The sequence below is a fragment of the Trachurus japonicus genome, chromosome 7, assembly GCF_045865225.1.
Source record: "Trachurus japonicus isolate A0001 chromosome 7, Traja_1.0".
NCBI classification, from domain to species: domain Eukaryota; kingdom Metazoa; phylum Chordata; class Actinopteri; order Carangiformes; family Carangidae; genus Trachurus; species Trachurus japonicus.
In genome coordinates, this window is record NC_140913.1 from 23,417,600 (window position 1) to 23,435,989 (window position 18,390).

General features: G+C 42.5%; 1 long non-coding RNA gene across 1 annotated transcript in view; it reads right to left on the bottom strand.

Moving 5' to 3' along the window:
- Positions 1–18,390, bottom strand: part of LOC146984789 (uncharacterized) — a 364,327-nt gene that overhangs the window by 81,960 nt on the left and 263,977 nt on the right. The window lies entirely within an intron of this gene.

Sequence of the window (18,390 nt, forward strand, 5' to 3'; positions counted from 1 at the left end):
ACCTATAATGCCATAACAAGCAAAGAAACAATCTGCAAATGTGGATGTGGATTACAGGCCAATGAGGGCAACAACCACTTATGGGTTTCATATTTGCATGTAACACCAAACATTACATTAAGTGGGTTCTACGTTACTAAATCCGAATGTCCTGTCTTTGAGAGCTTTCTTGTGTAAATACTAAAATGAAATGCATTTCTTTTTTGTGCCTACCTCTTAAACTTAATTCAAATTTCAGAAGGAAGCTCTGACCTACAGTAGCCTACAGGCCAAAAGTTTGGACACACCTTCTCATTCAATGTGTTTCCTTTATTCTCACTGAAGGCACCAAAACTATGAATGAACACATGTGGAATTAACAAAAAAGTGTGAAATAAAACACGTATTTTCTTCTTTGTCTTCTCTTTCTGCTTTTCTTTTTCCTCTCCTTCTTCCTCCTCCTCCTCTTTTGGCCTGTACTGTAATTGTTGGAAAGGTGTGTCTGCAGAAGGGAAGCCCGAGCACGTGCTTCCGGGGCAATCAGTCGACAGGAAGTGCGAAGACTAGTTTCTCCACCGGCCACCTGTTAAAGCAGAAGTAAGTGATCCGGTGGTTTTGGCTAACTTCTTGTCAGTCGATGGAGTTAGCAGTCCCCGCCCTCGTCCCTACGTCACCACATTCACGCGCATCCCTTGGCTGCGCACACAGAGAGGACTGCCCCTTTATGCCGTTCTCTCTCCTCATTGGATAAAGGTTGTAGGATACAAGGAAAGTTTTCTCCTGGGCTCAGAGCAGAGCAGAGTGACTGACAGACCCGTGTTTCAGACCAAACACTCTATAGAAGTGATTGCTGTTGGAAGATACAACTATTTAAGACTTATAGTAACACAAAAATATCGCTTACTTCTGCTTTAATATAATACATCCATGGCCACCTGCCACTTGAGGCTGACCAAAGTTTAGTTTTGTGTCGTCACAAAATGCGTTCGGTCTCAAGAGCCACCAACTGTGCTTATAATTTATCAATTTTCATTTAATTGCGGTTAATTAATGCGGTTATTCATAATTGAGGATAGGATGGCGGCATTGAGTAAAAGGTGGGAGCTGTCTCAGGCCAGTAAGGCCACTAAAGCCTTGAACATGAGCTGCTCTCAGCTTGTTGAAGATGTTGGCGCCCTTCGGGAGGATTTGCTCCTTAGTTAACTTAAGTTACAGAAGTTTTTTTTTACTACTGCTTTTTGAGGTGAGTGAAATTCTGCTACTTTCATTTGACCTGTTAGCACTTTATTATCTGTGCACACAGTACACTCACCAGCAATCACCACAGCAAGCGCCCAGATGTCTAGCTAGCTATCTATGCCAGAGCGATGCTAACGGGAGTTATTGTAGCCTAGTTATGAAACTAACATTAACAAATACAGAAATCTTGTGTCCCCCTCAAATTAGCATCATTTATGTTAGTGCCAAGTTGTATTTCAAGGAGGTAAACACCCCAACACTGGGGGCCTAATCGATCGAGTCACCATGGGGCTAACGTTAGCTCTGCTGAGTAGCCATGACAGAAACTGGCTAACTTCACGTTACTGTGGTAACCGTGGTAACGGGTAAAGTCCACCTGCTGCTGTTGAATTATGCTAACTCTTGTTCCCGTTGCTCTTAGTAGCCTATTTGATGTGTTTTTCATCTAAATGGTTAAAGATACTTCAGTAGAGAAGTGCGAAAAATTCCAAATATTATTTATCTAATTTAATTACCACATTGTCAAAGAAGTTAGGCTTTTATAGTAGCTAGTAGCTAATTCGTTTTTTTGTCTTATCCACTCAACTGGTTTTCCATCATACTTTCATACTTTGGCTGGTAGCACTGTCAGTCAGGTTTTAGATTGAATTTTATGTGATGTGAAGAATCAGTTTGTTTGTTGTGCATAGGCCCACCTAATATGTTGAAATTGACTTTTTGTCTTTCACATGGTTTGGTTTTAGAATTGCACATCATTTGTTGTTCAGTGTGACTGCCACTTGTGAGATGTATGGAAAACAGCTTCCTGTGAAAGACATAAACGTTTGCATGTTAGAGTGGTGCAGCAAATGAATGCAAGGGTAGGCCTAAATCCATATTTAGGCTACATGCATTAGCAGTCCAGGCTGACCACAGCTATTGTCACTCTTAGGAGCGAGATTATGCAGAGCCTTCACATGCATCCGGAAATTCACATTTTCAGATTATTTACAGTCATTGAGTTTCAAATTCTTCTGTAGCTATCCAGTTGGAGGCAGTAGAGGGACTGTCTCTCTGAGGTGCTGCTGAGTTGAGAAAAGTGGTCATGGCTTTCTCTGGTATTTATGCATCTTTTAAATTGGAAATTCGTTTTTCTCCAGCCAGTTGATCAGCATTTTGCTTAGTTATAATGCGGTTTAGTGCGGTAATTAGGTGTTAAGTGTATCAATTCAATGTACAGCCCACTCATTTCTATATGCAAACTGTGTTTTAATAATGTTAATCCAGAGGTTGACATGTCTGCCTACCTGAGGAAAGCAGTTTTGTGCTAATGTCAACCAGTAATGTAAACCAATTCAGTGAGTTGTTGTTTTGTATTACCTTTATGGAGCAGCTTCACAAAGAAGTGCATGTTACTTGTCACAGATTATTGAAGACAGCTAATAGAAGACTGTGTGCGCTCTTACTTTGAAATGTGAAATGGTGTCTAAGTAAAACGGTGTAAGCAGGCAATCACATGTTTTCCAAAAGTGGCTGAGGTTGCTTTTTTGGAAGATACTCTTACATGGTTTAAATTATTTACAGATTAAATTGCCACTGATATGTTTTTATCTGTGGAATTTGTTTGTGCATTTGCAAATCTGAAATGAATTTGAGTTTACTATTATGCACTTTTTGTATTGTGGAAAGTGTTTTACAGATGACATATGGATTATCAATCTTTTTGAGAGAAATCTACATAGAGTAACCTACTACTAGACTGGTAGCCTACTGTTTCTGAACTCAGCTGGATGAAATGTCACCAAACTGAGAATGGAAGGAAAAGTACACTGGAGACCCTGTTAAAAATACACATTTGCCACTGCATATTGCTTACAGCCACAAAACCGACTGACTAAATGATAAACAGCAGTGAGTTGCAAAGAAAATCTGAATTCCACGAAATCAATTATCTTTCCTTTTGCATTATCTGGAAGATGAGCCACACTCTTTGTGTCATCTATCTCTGTGTCTGTAACAGAGCACTAATGAAGAGAATAGAGAGAGAATATCGTTAAACATTGGTCACATCACTTGGGTGCAGTAGCTTTTCATCACTGTCCTTAATTCAAATATAACAACTTGACCAGCATGCTGTAAGCTTTGTCAACCAAAATCTTGGTTTGCCCTTTCTGTTATGTAAAGCAATTAATCATTTGTAACAAATATGTCCCAGACTGAGTTTCTTGAGCTGTTGTATTTCTTATCAGACATCAAATCATTAGTTGTTAAACTAAACATGAATTATGTTCTGTGTGTATCAGATGGTTTATCGACAGTAGTCTTGCCCTGATCCCTCTGCTTCTCGTTTGTCCTGTATTTCAGTGGACAGAAGTGCGGCAAATGGTGCTGCGGTGCATTCGTCTTGGTGTCGGTGACAGGAAGGAGGCTTTTCTGTCTGTGCAAGGATGACAAACAAGTAAGAAAAGAGAGGCTACATTTCTACATGTGTTTTTCAGTTCCACTCAGTTGCCCATTAATGTTGTGTAACAACACACACGCGAGGTGACAGCCGGAGGTATTAGTGATTAATCGCGTGCATGTGACTCTGACAAGGCAGCGGTTTGAACAGGTTGCGTGTATGTGGTTGAGTGTCCCTCACCATATTTCAGTGCTGTCAAAAAATCATTGACATGTTCTACCCAATTCAAAGAATGTTTAACTGTTTCTAAATGGTTTGATGGGAAACCAAGTCATGTGTGAATTGTAATTACCCCCTGTTCAAAGTTTGTACATGTTTTGAAAGAAAACAGTGTGGTTAATATTTCTCCCCTCAATGAACAACCAGAAATAAGTGCTAGCTCCCAGTTCTTCTTGTTTATCAGTTTATCTTATCTTGCTTGTTAAAGGGATTCAGCGTATCTTGGATATTATTCATCCAAAATTATCTCTCTGAATGACTGTGTGATATATATACCCAGAGACTATATAAATAGCCTATCCCTTTAAATTGTTGGGCCATCATGTGCCATGTTGCAAACCAATGAGCAAGACTGCTTCTCAGCAATACTGGATTTTTACATGACTTCTGCATTGATATGATGAAAAATGAGTTGATTTGTCAGATCTAGAATTTGCCATTTGTTATGTCATCTATAAACATTTTCTCAATATTCTAGATAATTACAAATACACTGTAGCATTTGAACTATATCACGATATGATTGTATGCAGATTAGGTTTGTGGTTTAATGGCATAACATTAGGAAGCACAGCTTCAGCCCTGCTATGGTTAAGCACACGTTTCTGGCAAAGTGACAGTGATAAGCATATTTCCAAATATTATACATATATGGATATAATGATCACTTACTAGATTCTAAATAAAAGCATTAGAGAGTAAATCAGTGAAAAAAGTGAAAATTAGATAAAATGGTAGTTGCTCAGTGCCCTCCAATGTGTTCATGACAGTATTATTTTCATTATCGGTTAAATTGCTGATCCAGTTTGTAAGTTAAGTGATTAATTATAAAATATCAGGGACAGGAAATGACCATTTTAAAGTGTCAAAGTTAAAATCCTCACATGGCTTATTTTTTTAAATTTATTGTCGATATTTTGTTCACTTTAATAGAAAACTATGAAACCCAGTTAATTCACATCTGAGCAGTCAGATAATAGAATGATAATGAGTCAATTAACTAATTGATAGTTCATTGTTGTTTTGTTGAGTAATTGTTCCAGCTCTAATTTAATTGACGTGATTTTTTTTTTTTTTTTTTTTTTTCCTCATTCAAATTCAAAATCATGAATAATTTATTATTTCACAAATGACTGATTCCCATGCTGTATGTATTACCAGAATATCACCTTAAGTTCTGGACATGGTGTGAGGATGTGATCATTTTTCAGAGCATGTTCTATAGCATGAACAAAAAGCTGTATTTTCCAGTCGCTGTATGCATGAAAAAAAAAAAGTCCAAGAGATTTCAAGCATGGGAGGAATTTTTACATTTGGGAGGGAGGACGCAATCAGTAGCATGGGACTCGCAGAGGCCTCCTCGGGTGACAAATTGAAAGTGTCTTGGTCTAGTTTATAGCCCTGATCAGGTCAAACGAAAAATATTGGAGGTCTGGGTGAGGAGACAGGCCCGCCTGGTGCAGATAAATGGACTGATCATTTCTTATTGAGAAACAATTCCTAAAAGGTAGTTTACTGTGTGACTGGGGAAGCGGCGAGCGGAGAGCAGAACGCGCACCCACTGCTCCCTCCCTGACCCTTCCTCCACTGCCGGAATTAAATGGATAGAGAGAACGCGTGTTTCTGATGGCACTCCTCCGCCAGAGAGACACACCATTTGTTATGAAGTAGGGGGTTCTGATGAAGTGTAGGGAGCTCCTCTTTCTTTTTTCCCCCCTTTTTTCATCCTTCCTTTCTCAGGCACTACAAGGCCGGCCTTCAGTCTGCTTCACATGAAATGGATGGAAGGAGCCGATTGAATTTTACACTCCCCTGGTCATGATTAATGTGTTTGGTGTGGGGCGTCTTGGCAGTGAAACTCCACTACCACTAGCTGGTGCTCAAGCTCCTCCGTGGCTGTAGCCTGATCACTTTGCAGAGGGTTACTGTAAGGGGGTGTGTGTTAGGTGGGGGGGGGGGGGGGGCAGTTTTGTTCAAGAAACCGGTCCTCTCATAGCCCACAACCCCTTTAACTCCTCTCCCCTTGTGTTAATGGAAAATCTCTGCTCTTGCCCACTCGCTCGTTATTACTTCACGGTCAGTTTCTCAGTATGCTCTGTACCCGGTGTTACTTGGCAAGCTGTGCTGTAAATGTCAATTTATCACTTAACCCATTGTTAAAGGGTGAAAGACCTAATAAAAGATGCCAGGTCATGTTAGCAGGTTCCTTAACAGATGCTCATGGTGCCAGGTTAATTATTCAGACTTAAAGGTGTGGAAACTGAGATTACACCAGATTTTCAAGAATGAACTTGTTCTCTTTAAACATGTATTTCTTTTAATCAGTCTTTTAGTAAGTAAAATAAAGTCGTGCAAAACATAAACTACAAAGAGACGCAGGAGTTTCACACTGATAAGATAATTGCATTAACCTGTGAATTAGAAAATGAAGCCAGTATCATGACCTGGACAGGTCCAGCCTGACATCTTCAAAGCATCTGGTGATAAGGGACCCATAATTAATGGAATTAATGGCAGTACGGCTGGAAGGAACTGACTGGATTTACAGAAGTGCCTTAGATGAGAGATCAATAAAGAGGTAACTGAGTGGATGAGCCAGACTAAGCAGGAATAGGAGCAGGTTTAATTTTGCATAAATAATGTACACTCTGAAAATAGAGAGGGAGAGAGAGGTAGTACTGCCAGATACCAGGTCCATCATTTAGTTTTTTTTAGTTTTTTCTTTCAGATGCAGTTCATTTAATTCTATCTCCAATGTCTACAGCATGTTTTTTCTCCATTTTTTTTCCTCAGTCATAATCTTGTTTCCTCATAACTGCTGTTTATCTATTTCCACATTAATTTTGCTATCTACTGTACACATATCAAATGTGTTTACACGGTTATAGCCCATTAGAAGCCCTTTAAGCTGATTGTATGTTGCCCTGCTGGAACTCCCCGAGCATCCTCCTCCGTAGTCCAAACCCTGCTTCGATCATCAGGACCTCAGCCGATGATGGATGGAGCTGTCTCCCCCCAGGTTCTCATAGCATCTGTTGCATGGTGGTCACTGTATTGTGCTCTGTTGACGCTTGCCTGCACACAGATAGGTATCTGCCACTACTGGTGCGCAGCGCTGTGTGGTGGGGTAATGATGGAAAATTATGCAAATCTACCTTTGGAGTTGAGTTTGTCTTGCATGTTAGAGGAATTTTGAAAAATATTTTATATTTTATAAGCGATCCATGTCCTCTTTGACTTGACCCGAGCTGATCAGGATCAGTGTCTGTGGTTGAAGGTCCATCCTCTATTAAAGGTGGGTGGGTGGGTGGGTGGGGGGGGGGAGTATAGCAGGAGGAGAGAGGAGATAACTGGAGATAAAAACAATGGGAGAGTGACGAAGGGAGGGATGGCTGAATGAGGGAGAAATCAATAGGAAATCAGTGTTTGGGGAGGGCCTGTCGTTTATCAGGTGACACGGTTAAACAGCGTTAAGGCACTAAAAGTGAGAAAAATATGGGCCATCCCCATGCTGGTATTGATCACAGCGGAATGGGGCGGCAGAAGGCCGAAGCCACTAATAAAATAAGACGTATCTGAGTGGGAATCAGCCAGGGATCGATGGGCACGGTGATCAAGGCCAAAAACATCTTCACTGGGATTTAAACTTGTTCTGTTGCCCCGTGCCCCCTTTACACACCTCGGCGTGAACGAGGGTGGGTGTGATGGAGGTGGTGGGGGTCACCTTTCAGTCTCAACTTGCCGCTTGTAAAAAGATTTGTGAAAGAGAGTGTGGGGGTAAAAACCTGATTTGATGAGAGAACTTAAGGGAAGGATGAGGAAGAGAACATTTCCCCATCTCACACAAGCTTTAAGTTACGTTAACTGTAAGTACTTTTTCCCCGATCTATACTGTAATTTTAATCTGTCTGGCACAGTGATGAAATGTCTCATTTAAGCTAGTTTTCAGATCATTTATTCACTACTCTGTAGAGAGAATGCCTTAATTAGATATGCCTGTACCACTATTACACACCTATATATATTGTAGTTCCTCACAGTCTCTGTCAGACTGGATTAGCAGGTCTGTTCAACTCCATTCTTTAGAGATTTCAGTGGTGTGCGTTTGTGGGCTCGGGCTGGATGGACAACGTTGTGGCATTAGCTGCATGTTTTCATTTGCCATCTCTGTTGCTCAGATGTGAGCAGCAACAGCACCAGTTTGAAGTTGTATGTGTTTCAAGTTTCAAGTTTTCGGTTTCAATACTTTATTGCCATGTCAACAACATTGTTGATTGGAATTTGTTTCAGTGGGCTTCACACACTGACATAAAAACACAACATACACCCAATACAGTACATGATAAAAACAGAGTAAAGTGCACAAGTAATAAATAGATAATCAGTAAATCAATAGATAAATATAAATATGGCACATTAAAACAATACCCTGTCCCTCTAAATGGACTATGGTATTTAAAATAATATTTCTGAGGTGTTGAGGAGTCTGACAGTTTGTGGGTATGTGCTGTTCTGGAGTCGGGTTGTTCTGGATTTTATGCTCCTCCTCAGTCTTTTTTGTGAGGGTGTGCTGTGCAGCAGTTGTTCTGCCTGTGTCTGTGTGTCTCTCTCAGCCCTGAGGCAAAATGCAGCACAGACCATGTCCCCACCCTGGTGTGGACATGGTTTTGTATTTTATTTTAGCCTTAATCAAGCTGTTTTTCGGTTTGAATTATGCTTTCTAGAATAGACAACAAAACAATCAATCAACATGTGTATTCTTGTGCAGTTAAAAAGTCAACTTTTGCCAGTACAGTCAGAATTTTAGCAGTGATTATCCAACTATTAAGTTGAAGAGATGAGAAGATGTTGCCTTCGTTTATCTTTCTAGTGATTTGATTGTTGGTCTGAGTGCAGCAGGAACGGTTTGAGTGATAACAATAAGTGATCATGGCGGCATCAGAGTGAATGTTTGCCCTGGAGACCACGCCGGGAACCAGCGTGATCTCCAGGTGTCCATCCCTTGAAAAAAAATGATTTTCATATGGAAACAATATTGAGATGTAAAACTGACATCTCTCTCACTACTTTTCCCTTCCTTATCTTCACCCACTCTTTTGTCTAAACGCTGCTGTGTTGATGTCGTCGTGCCAGAGGTTTTGTCTTAAAATGGGCCACTGAAATCAGTTCTTGTGGCTGTTAAACATCTGGCAGCATGGATTTAATGAGTGTAGAGAGGCATAAAGAAAGAGAGTTTCTAGTATTGTTCCACTTGGTTCTTTCGTTTCGTTTTAGCAGTGGAACAGAGGACTAGGAGTATATAAACTGAATATGTACCAGTTTTGTGGCTCCTATACGCAGTTCATCTCTGGTTCTTTTCTCGTTTATTGCACACCAGATGGTGCAAGAAGGATCCTCTGAAGCAGATAAGATAGCAGAGGTGCTAAAGGAAGTTGGGGCCTGTGGTCTGAGGGGACACTCGTTCCAGTAATCCCCCTCTATTGTTGTTGTGTACATCTTGTTCTTCATAAACAGATGTCAGTGAGCTAACTGTCCCCACGTGTGAATGAGGGCATTGGATGTTCTTTGTCTTTCAACTCCCTCTAGACTCGTGTCTGCTGCTCTCTGTGCTCGGTACGTCTTTCAGCGTAACATACTGTATGTTAACATGACAAAAACATTCAAATATGTAATCACAACTGAGCAGCTGCTGGAGTTCTTGGGAAGTTCTGCTTGTCGCTGGACGCTCAATCTGTCAGCATGTTGATCTGCAGGCATACTGTATATTCACAGGATTTGGAGGGGGAGTTTCCTGTGTTGAAAATGCCAACTGGCCAGTGTAGTTTACAGGCATTGTCACTGTACAGCGGGTTGCTGTATAGGGGGGAAAAAAATACGGATGGTTCAGAGTTTTTCTCATGGAAGTGAGGTTACTTGGGCCATGGAGGACTTACGAGAAGCAGAAGAGGAAGCACTAAAGACCCAACGCTCTGAATCAGTATCAGCACGAGGCTGTGAATTTCCTCTTAGCCTTACGTACGTTTTTCCAAGCTTCGTAGCTACTGCGGTATGTTTAACAAATGCTACAAGTGAGAGGCGACTGAAGAGAGAGCAGAAGTGTGACAAATAGCAGCAGATCATGCAGAAAATGTGCAATGCTAAACATCAGTTACTGCACATGGGAGAGATGGTGTGTTTGTGCAGTGTTTGCTGTCCAAGGAGTTCTGGCGGCAAAGTTGGAGGGGGTGGAGGGGCCGGGGTCGCTCTCACAGCTGGGGAGTTGCAATTGAATACATGGCTTCATTTTCACAGTTTAAAAAAAATTATGTTGAGGAGGGCAGAAAATCTTGCTGGGGTTTTGAGTTTCTTTTGATGTGTCCTGATGACGATTATGAAATCCAATAAAAACTAATTAGGAAATTAGGAGGCAGATCAATATGGTTTGCTCTGATGGAGCATACTGTTTGAGTGTGTGTGTGTGTGTGTGTGTGTGGCGGTCAGTTTCTCGTCGACCCCCTTCTGCACAGGGAGTGTGTTGCAGCTCTGACCCGGCCAAAGCAATTGTTACTGATACTCCTCTGTGGATTCAGTCTGCTCTACCCTCATAAGGCTATAATTTATATTTTGTTGACTGCCGGTTTCTTCGTTCGTGTGTAATCTGATTCTTTGGGTTCTCATTTTTGCTAATTCCATCCTTCTAATGTTACACCTAATGTACCCTGAAACCTCTTTATAGCTCGTTATTGCTCCAGCTTTGCTTTACTGACTTAATTTATTTATTTAGAGCTGGTTTGACCACCAGAAACAAGTGACGTAGTGGTGTTGCACTGACAGGAATGTGATGGAGAGTTGTATGAGGTTTCTGTCTCGCCCTTGTCGTGAAAGATGAATGGCTCTGTTTGGATTCTGTGCTGAAAATTGTGCTATGAATTTTTACACTTTCAGCACTCTGACAAAAAAAGTGAGCAAAAAAAGTTTAATATTCATGAAATTAATATCTGTGTTTGTGGTTCCACTTCATCCCTAAACTCAACCACACAAACTTTAACGAAGGACTCTCGTTTCAAAGAGAAAGAGAAGTAACTAAGGTCAGTGTGGACGTGAATATGAGCAGATTCAGCTGGGAACGGGGCTGATGGGGACGGTGGTGTGGTGTCGGGGTCGGGGTTGAGTTTGGGTGAGAGGTGGATTCAAGCCGTGGGTCTGTAGGATAATAAATGAGCTGCGAGGCCAGGCCGGGCCACGAGGATCGCAGGGTCGGTGTCTCGGACAGTACCGACCCCTCCCTCCCTCCCTCCCTCCCTCCCTGCCTCCCTGCCTCTCTCTCTCTCCCTCTCCCACACCCCAGTCCTCTCCTTGGCCCTGCTTGCCGCCCACGGGTCGGTATGGAAACGGGGCCTTATTTAGCGGCCGGACTCGTCCGTGTCCGCGGCTGGCGATTTGTCCTTGTCTAATTACGGCTGCTGGCTGCTGCCCGTGTGCACATGACTAATGGAGGGGCCGGGGACGGGGAGGGGCGAGGTTGGGTGCAGGGGGGAGGCAGCGGGGGAGGAGGAAACAGTGGACGAGCAGACCGGCCGCTGGTGATTTGTGGACCAGGCACTCTGTCATTGCCCTGGACCCATTTGTCTTCAAGAGGAGTTGGGAAGAAGAGGGGTGGAGATGGAGGGGCTGGTGGTGGTGGTGGGGGCTCTAGGGCAGAAAATGGTTTACAATGACTCCCATTTTCCAGCACTTTCATCCTTGGCCACAGCAGCGTGCACGGTTTGCCAGCGATGGGATGGAATGGGCGGCTGACGTGATGTAGGACATGACAGAAACCTTGACAGCTCGCCGCTGTTATTTCTTTTTAGGGGGTTGGCTTGATGGCCACCCTCCCTCTCCCCTGAGAGTAAGCCTTATCTGTTTTCTCCCTGTCATGTGGCGGGAGCAGCGGCTCTGTAGATTCAATGCTCCGCTGTCTGGACTCGAACTTGGAGACCAATTTTATCTCGCATGTCTCCGACTATGCACATACATCACCCACGGCTTAGACTTTGGCTGTTGTGTTTTTTGGTTTTAAATTCAACACTCAGAGGGTGTGAGACATAGAGACATAGAGACATAGTAATCATGGTGGGTCAATGAAATGTAACTGTGCTTCTAAAGTTTCATTTCATAGTGACCGCTTAGATGTGTAGAGAAGCACATTTTATTTTAGCTGCATTTTGTATCAGCTCCTTCTTGTATCATTCTCTTCTGTTTTTTTCCCGGCATTTCCCTCCTGTTAGCTACGTGCAGCTTGCTGAAGCCACCTGCGTCCCTCCCTTTTCCACCTGGGGTACTTATTAGATCCAAACTTGGGTTTCTTCTGCCGCACAGAGAGGGAAGACCAGCTGTAGGGCAGGAACTACTAACTCTGTATTGATTTTACAGTTTTTTATTTGCCCCCCTTTGCTCTTTCTCCTGGTCTTTTTAAGTAAATAAACACCAGATTTGTCATGTTTGTCCAGGGAGAGGTGGGGTCGATAGAGGGGATAAGGGGTGGTGGAGAGAGGCCAGGCCCAGGCCTCGCGCTGGGTCAGCCATGATTCATTCTGCCATCTCATGGATGGAGGGATTCGGGTAGGATTGTTGAAGGGTGCCTGTGGAGCCTCTTTCTGACCTCCCTCGCTCCTGTCCCTCCCCTAGTGCTCCTGGGCAGCCCCGGTCCTAAATCACCGGCTGTCAGTGTTTTGGCAGAACAATGGTGCAGGGTCTTCTGCTCCATCTCAGGCTCCAGCCGACTGGACACAGTTTCCTCCATCGTTAGTGTAAGCTCGTACCCTCGCTGGTCCTTCCTGGCCCCTCGGCCCCACGGGGGCCAAAAGGAGGTTTGGGGTTAGGCTCGGCCTGATGGCGTGATGAGTTGCTGCTGCTGCTGCTGGACGATTGTTGGTGTGGGGGCAGGGAGGACGAGATGTTCCCTCATGGATATCATATCTTGTCTTATTTGCTTTTTCTGTATGCAAATAATTCAATTCAATTGTTGTGATATGTGAGTGAAGTTGTGACAGAAACGTTAAGACATAAGCTGAGGGTTGAAGAAGAAGAAGGAGGAAATCTAAAGATGCTGTTATGATTTGATGGTTTTCTCTCTTTTGTGTCATTATAATTTTAATATTTTGTTTTTGTGTTGAATTGTTGGTTGGACGATACAAGTTATTTGAAGATGTTTATTTTTTAGACATTTAAATTCATTGATTGATTGCAGAAAATAATGTACAGATGAATCGACAGGAAAAACAATCTTGAGTTGCAGCTCTTAATGAAACATCAGTTTCCCTGACTTATTATCTCAGTAACTGGTATCTCTTTTACCCTTTCCCCTTTTGCTTCGATTGTTTTCTCTGACTTCCCGATTCGCCCTCCTCCTTTCTACTGTTTAAAGTCACGAGTCCGAGGTCAATCTATCAAATCTCCTAACTGAGGGTCGATCAATATGTCAGCAGCCCAACACTCCCTCAGCAGTTATGATGATGTTCGTGGTGCCGTGCCTGCCTCGGCTGCTGTTACCGCCGCTACAGCGCGCTGAGCAGGGGATCGAACCCAGTCTGTCAGGGGGCCTGACGGAAAGCATGAATCACTATTACTGCAGCTGCTGTTTGCTCCCCGGTGCTTGGCAGACATGTGCAAACTCTGATACACCCTAAGTAGTGTACACACGGGGACACACATACACACACACACCTTGACTCTTACTCATATACAGGAATGTAAAGGTAAATAAGCCATACACACAGATACAAAAAAAGACACACACATACAGTAAATGTGCACTCTTTATCACTCAGTTAAAGCAGAAGTAAGCGATCCGGTCGTTTTGGCTAATGCTGCGTTCCAGGCCGGCTTTTGAAACCGTAAATTACAGCTTCAAGTCACAACTTACGACTTTGTAGCGTTCCAGGCAACCCACTCGTGTTTCTCCGACCTGTTTTACCTGTGAAAGTCACTATAACGGCCACTCGTAACTTCCGACCCGTGAACTCGTACCAGATCGAACTGGTACGACTTCACAGGTCGGAAAAACACGAGTTACGAATTTTGCTTTTTTAGTTTCATGTTTTTTACTTCTTATATTTATTTCATGAACTGCAGCACTTTCTGTCGAGCCGAAGCTGTCTCTTGTTTTATGTGTATGTGTTCTTTTTAAATGTCCTGTTTCTGATTTGATTGTTCGTTTTCTGTTGCTTGTTTAACTCTCGACTGCAAAACTAGTTTACCCTTGGGTATCAATAAAGTAACCTGAACCTGAATTACGGGCTGCCCTGAACGCACCATAACGTCTTGTCAGCCGATGGAGTTAGCAGCCCCCGCCCTCGTCATGGATCTATTGGTCCTCGTCCCTACGTCACCACATTCACGTGCATCCCTTGGCTGCACACACAGAGAGGACTGCCCCTTCATGCCGTTCTCTCTCCTCATTGGATAAAACTTGTAGGATACGAGAAAAGTTTTCTCCTGGGCTCAGAGCAGAGCAGAGTGACTGACAGACCCGTGTTTCGGTCCAAACACTCTATGTAAGTGATTGCTGTCGGAAGATAGAACTATTTAAGACTTATATTAACACAAAAACATCGCTTACTTCTGCTTTAAGTGTCAGTTGGTATTTGACCCATTAGCCCCTGCAACCTGATCCAGCCGGCCCACCACCTCTGGACTTGTTAGCCCAGTGTGAGCTCAGTTCACTGGGCCTGGAGGGGCTCGGGTTACCCCTCTAATCTCATTGGAGCGCTTTAGCCACGGCTAGCGGATGCCTGCATGTCCGACAAACAGAACAGCCCACACACTAATAGCACCGTGCTTTGTGTTTATGGTTTGTGTGTGTGTGTGTGTGTGTGTGTTAGTGTGTGTGTGTTCATGCATGTGCACAAAACAATACTTGTATGGATCTGTTACTGAATAGTGAGCACGGGGGCTGGGGAATATGATGTTGAAAAATGGTTTGTGTGCGTGTGCGTGTGTGTGGAAGCACAGTGTGTTTGTGTGTAGAAATAATATTCTAGTTTACAGGATGCAATTTCCCCTTAATATGCCCATCCTAATGTAATTTGGCGTCTATGGAGTGTCTGTGCGCTGGGCCGGGCTGGTGTGTGTTTCTGCTGACTGCTCCTGTTTTGTGTTTATATGGATGAGTGGCTCTCTGGGAGAGCATTATGCATCCTTTTCAGCATTTAAAGATCATGTGCACGGTGGCGGCAGAAGCATTAGACAAACAAGGAAATATGTCTTTGATTAAAATATCTTTTATCTCTTTATTGATTAAAAGGCTTTGTTTGGTAATAGAATGTCTCTCTCTGCCCCTCCCCTCTGAGCCGTTCTTTTCTTTATTGCGCTTTCTGTTTTTTTCCACCTCCCTCTATTACTAAAGACAAAGCAAGGTGGAGCTTTTTAGTATTTTAACTATATGATTATCAAAAATAATCAATGTGGGTAAGCGGGTCAAGTCATGTGAAATAACATCATGCATTTATCACACTTTTCCTTTGTGATGAGAAAACTGACTGATGGCACCTTGTGTCAAGAACATTTGGAGTAAATTAGTTATCAAACCTTTTAATGAACTGTGGATTAAAAAACTTGAAGAACTTGGAATTCAAGACCAAATCATGATGCATAAAGAAGTTACTAATCATCAGTGTAAGTGAGCAAATAAACAGGCAGCATGCTTGGACCAACATCTAGTATTGCTTGTGGTGTTTGAGTGTGTGAAGAAAACTACAATTTGTAGTATGTGCATCTCAATTTTCGTTTTGTTTAAATGAATTTAGTAGATTACTAGATATATCAATAACCTACTAGTATCTATCTGTCCAGGTGGTATTCCTGCAAGTAGCTATTCAAACTGGACTCTGTCCTCCAGTTGTGAAATTGTGCAATTTATTAACCTTTCCTCTATTCCCCTGTCACATGCTGCAAATTGGATCAGTTGTTTAATATTCTTAGTCCTAATTTGAATGAAAAAAGTGCACAATGTTAAAGTGCACAATGTGATAAATTCAATTGTATTAATGGGGGTGGGAAGCCTGACTATAACAAGGTGTTTACACTTGTATTACTGCTGAATAGGGATGTCACGATTACTTGATTTAACAATTAATCGTGGTATTAAACGGCACAATTATTTAATCGTAAAGGTTCCTAAATACCGTCACTTCCCAAAATAGATAATGTCGGAACCATATCGGCAGATGTGCTCCAAATGCACCAATACTGGTCCATTTATTTAACGTAACATTGAATTGGTAGAAATTTAAATGTTAGTGTGTCATTTGTATTTAAAAAAAACACACAAAATAAAACAAAAAACGATTAAAATAAACATAACATTTGGTATAGACGACAATTTATGACCTGAATATTTCAAACGCTTCCCCTGGGGGGTTAATAATTGGTCATATATTAATAGATACTTAAAATATTTTGTGTAAACAATGAGTAATGTAATTATATTTTGACTATCTTTGATTTTACACATTCATAGTGTTGTGAAATGAATTAATGCAGAATAATCGTGATAATCGTAACACCGTGATTATTTCTTTGGTAATAATCGTACCAAGAAAATCTATGATTGTGACATCCCTACTGCTGAAATCATTATTGAATAGACTCTGATAAAGAAAATCCTTCATACTTTTTTTTTTTTTCCATGTGCACCTTGTACGTGGAAAAAGTTGGCCCAGAAAGAAAACCTGTTGGACCTTGACTTCCTCGAAGGGTGACATGCATGCGACAACGTGCTGACAGACACTTACACTTACACAAACACACAGACGGCGTTTCCTGCGACGACGACTTCTCTGATATTCTCTGGTGGCTTCTCGACACATCGGGGTCGAGCCCCCCGTCTGAACCTCATTAGTCAGGTCGCGAGACACGCAGGGTGAGAGGTCGGCTCGTGTCTTTAAGTCAGCGCATGTTTATCTGTGTCCCTGTGATCACCTCTCTGTCAAGTGTTTTGTCTTCGCTGATGACAAAAAAGAGTGTCAAAGGAGAAGGAGTGTGATTCTCTGTGTGTGTGTGTGTGTGTGTGTGTGTGTCTTGTGTGTTGATGGGGAGAGACTGAGCCGAGGCTGAATGAGAACAGATGGAGATGTGCTCTTTAATTAACCCTGCAGAATCACAGGGCTGAAAACAGGCCTCGGTCCGTGAATAACATCCAGCACATTCGGGGTGTGTGTAAGGTGCATTGTACATGACTTTGTGTGTGTGTGGTGTGTGTGTGTGTGTGTGTGTGTGAGGAGTCTGCCGTGGAGTAGCCGGAGCATCGACCCGTTCCCCCCCATCCCCCTTCCCTAGAGCGGGGCGTTTTATTTCTCATTAGTGGGCAGCAAACTGCTGGGGGATGAAATTTGCTAACAGGAATTAAAAGTGCATTAACACATCTGAGAGATTCATTTCTGCTAATAGTTTTATTAGTGCTGTGACCTTTCAGTTCATTAGAGGACTGTTGGAGAAGGGAGGGGTGGGGAGAGGGGAGAAAGGGTGGATAAGAGGGTCTCCGGGCTCATTGTACTTGGGTAAACCTTTGAAGGTAGATACTATCACAAAACTCATAATAGTGAGTAATGACGGCACTTGTAAGGCTTTTTTTTTTGATCCGTTTGCTGCGATCATCTAATCCAAAAAAAAAAAGCCCTCTCACCTTTTTTTTTATAAGGAAATGATAGAAACATGCCAACAGTTTGATCTTCCAGCAACTGCTCTAAGCTGATGCCTACTCAGTCTCAGTGGCCTGATGCTCACCTCCCTCCACTCAATTACCATAATTTATAACACAATGTTTTTCAGGTCTGTTAGCGCTTGAGTGTATCACTTATCCAGCCAGTTAATTGTTTATGAACTGTGCCCTCCCCCTCTCTCTCAAATGAAGTGAGAGAACCAAGAAAAGAGCGTGACAAGAATGGCATTCGGTGAAGGGGAAACAGTCAGGATAGTTAACACTTGTTTTTAACGTAAAGCCTGCCAGTTGAGACCAGCATTGGTAACAGACTAGTGTCCCTTCCAGGTGCCATAGATAGGCAGCGAGATAGCGTTTGAATTTACCTTTACCAGGGAGGGCAGCGGAAAGGGAATTAATGTTGTTTTCCTTCTGTTTTATTGGAAAGCAAGTGAGGCAAGTTACAGTGCAATTTGCTTTCCCCTGTTCCCTATAATTAGCACCTTACAGAAATGAAATAACATTGACGAGAAGGTCAATAATCCTGATCTATAGTGAAATTAATCCTGCTATCGACATAACAAGCAAACAATACAATTAAGAGCAGAGGGAGGAGAGAGTGGGGGAAAAAAGAAAACAGAAGGAAAGGAGCAGGTCTGAGGAATAGGATGTGTTTTATCTCCTGGGTTCACTGTGCAGAAATCCTTTGAAGGTTTCTAATTAATTCATCCATTGTTAATGAAGGCAAAGTGAGGAACTAGGGATTATACATGAGGAGAGGAAGGAACACAATTAGAGATACCAGCCTAATGATTGCTTTTTTAACTTGCTGTTGTTTCTTCCTTGTACTTAG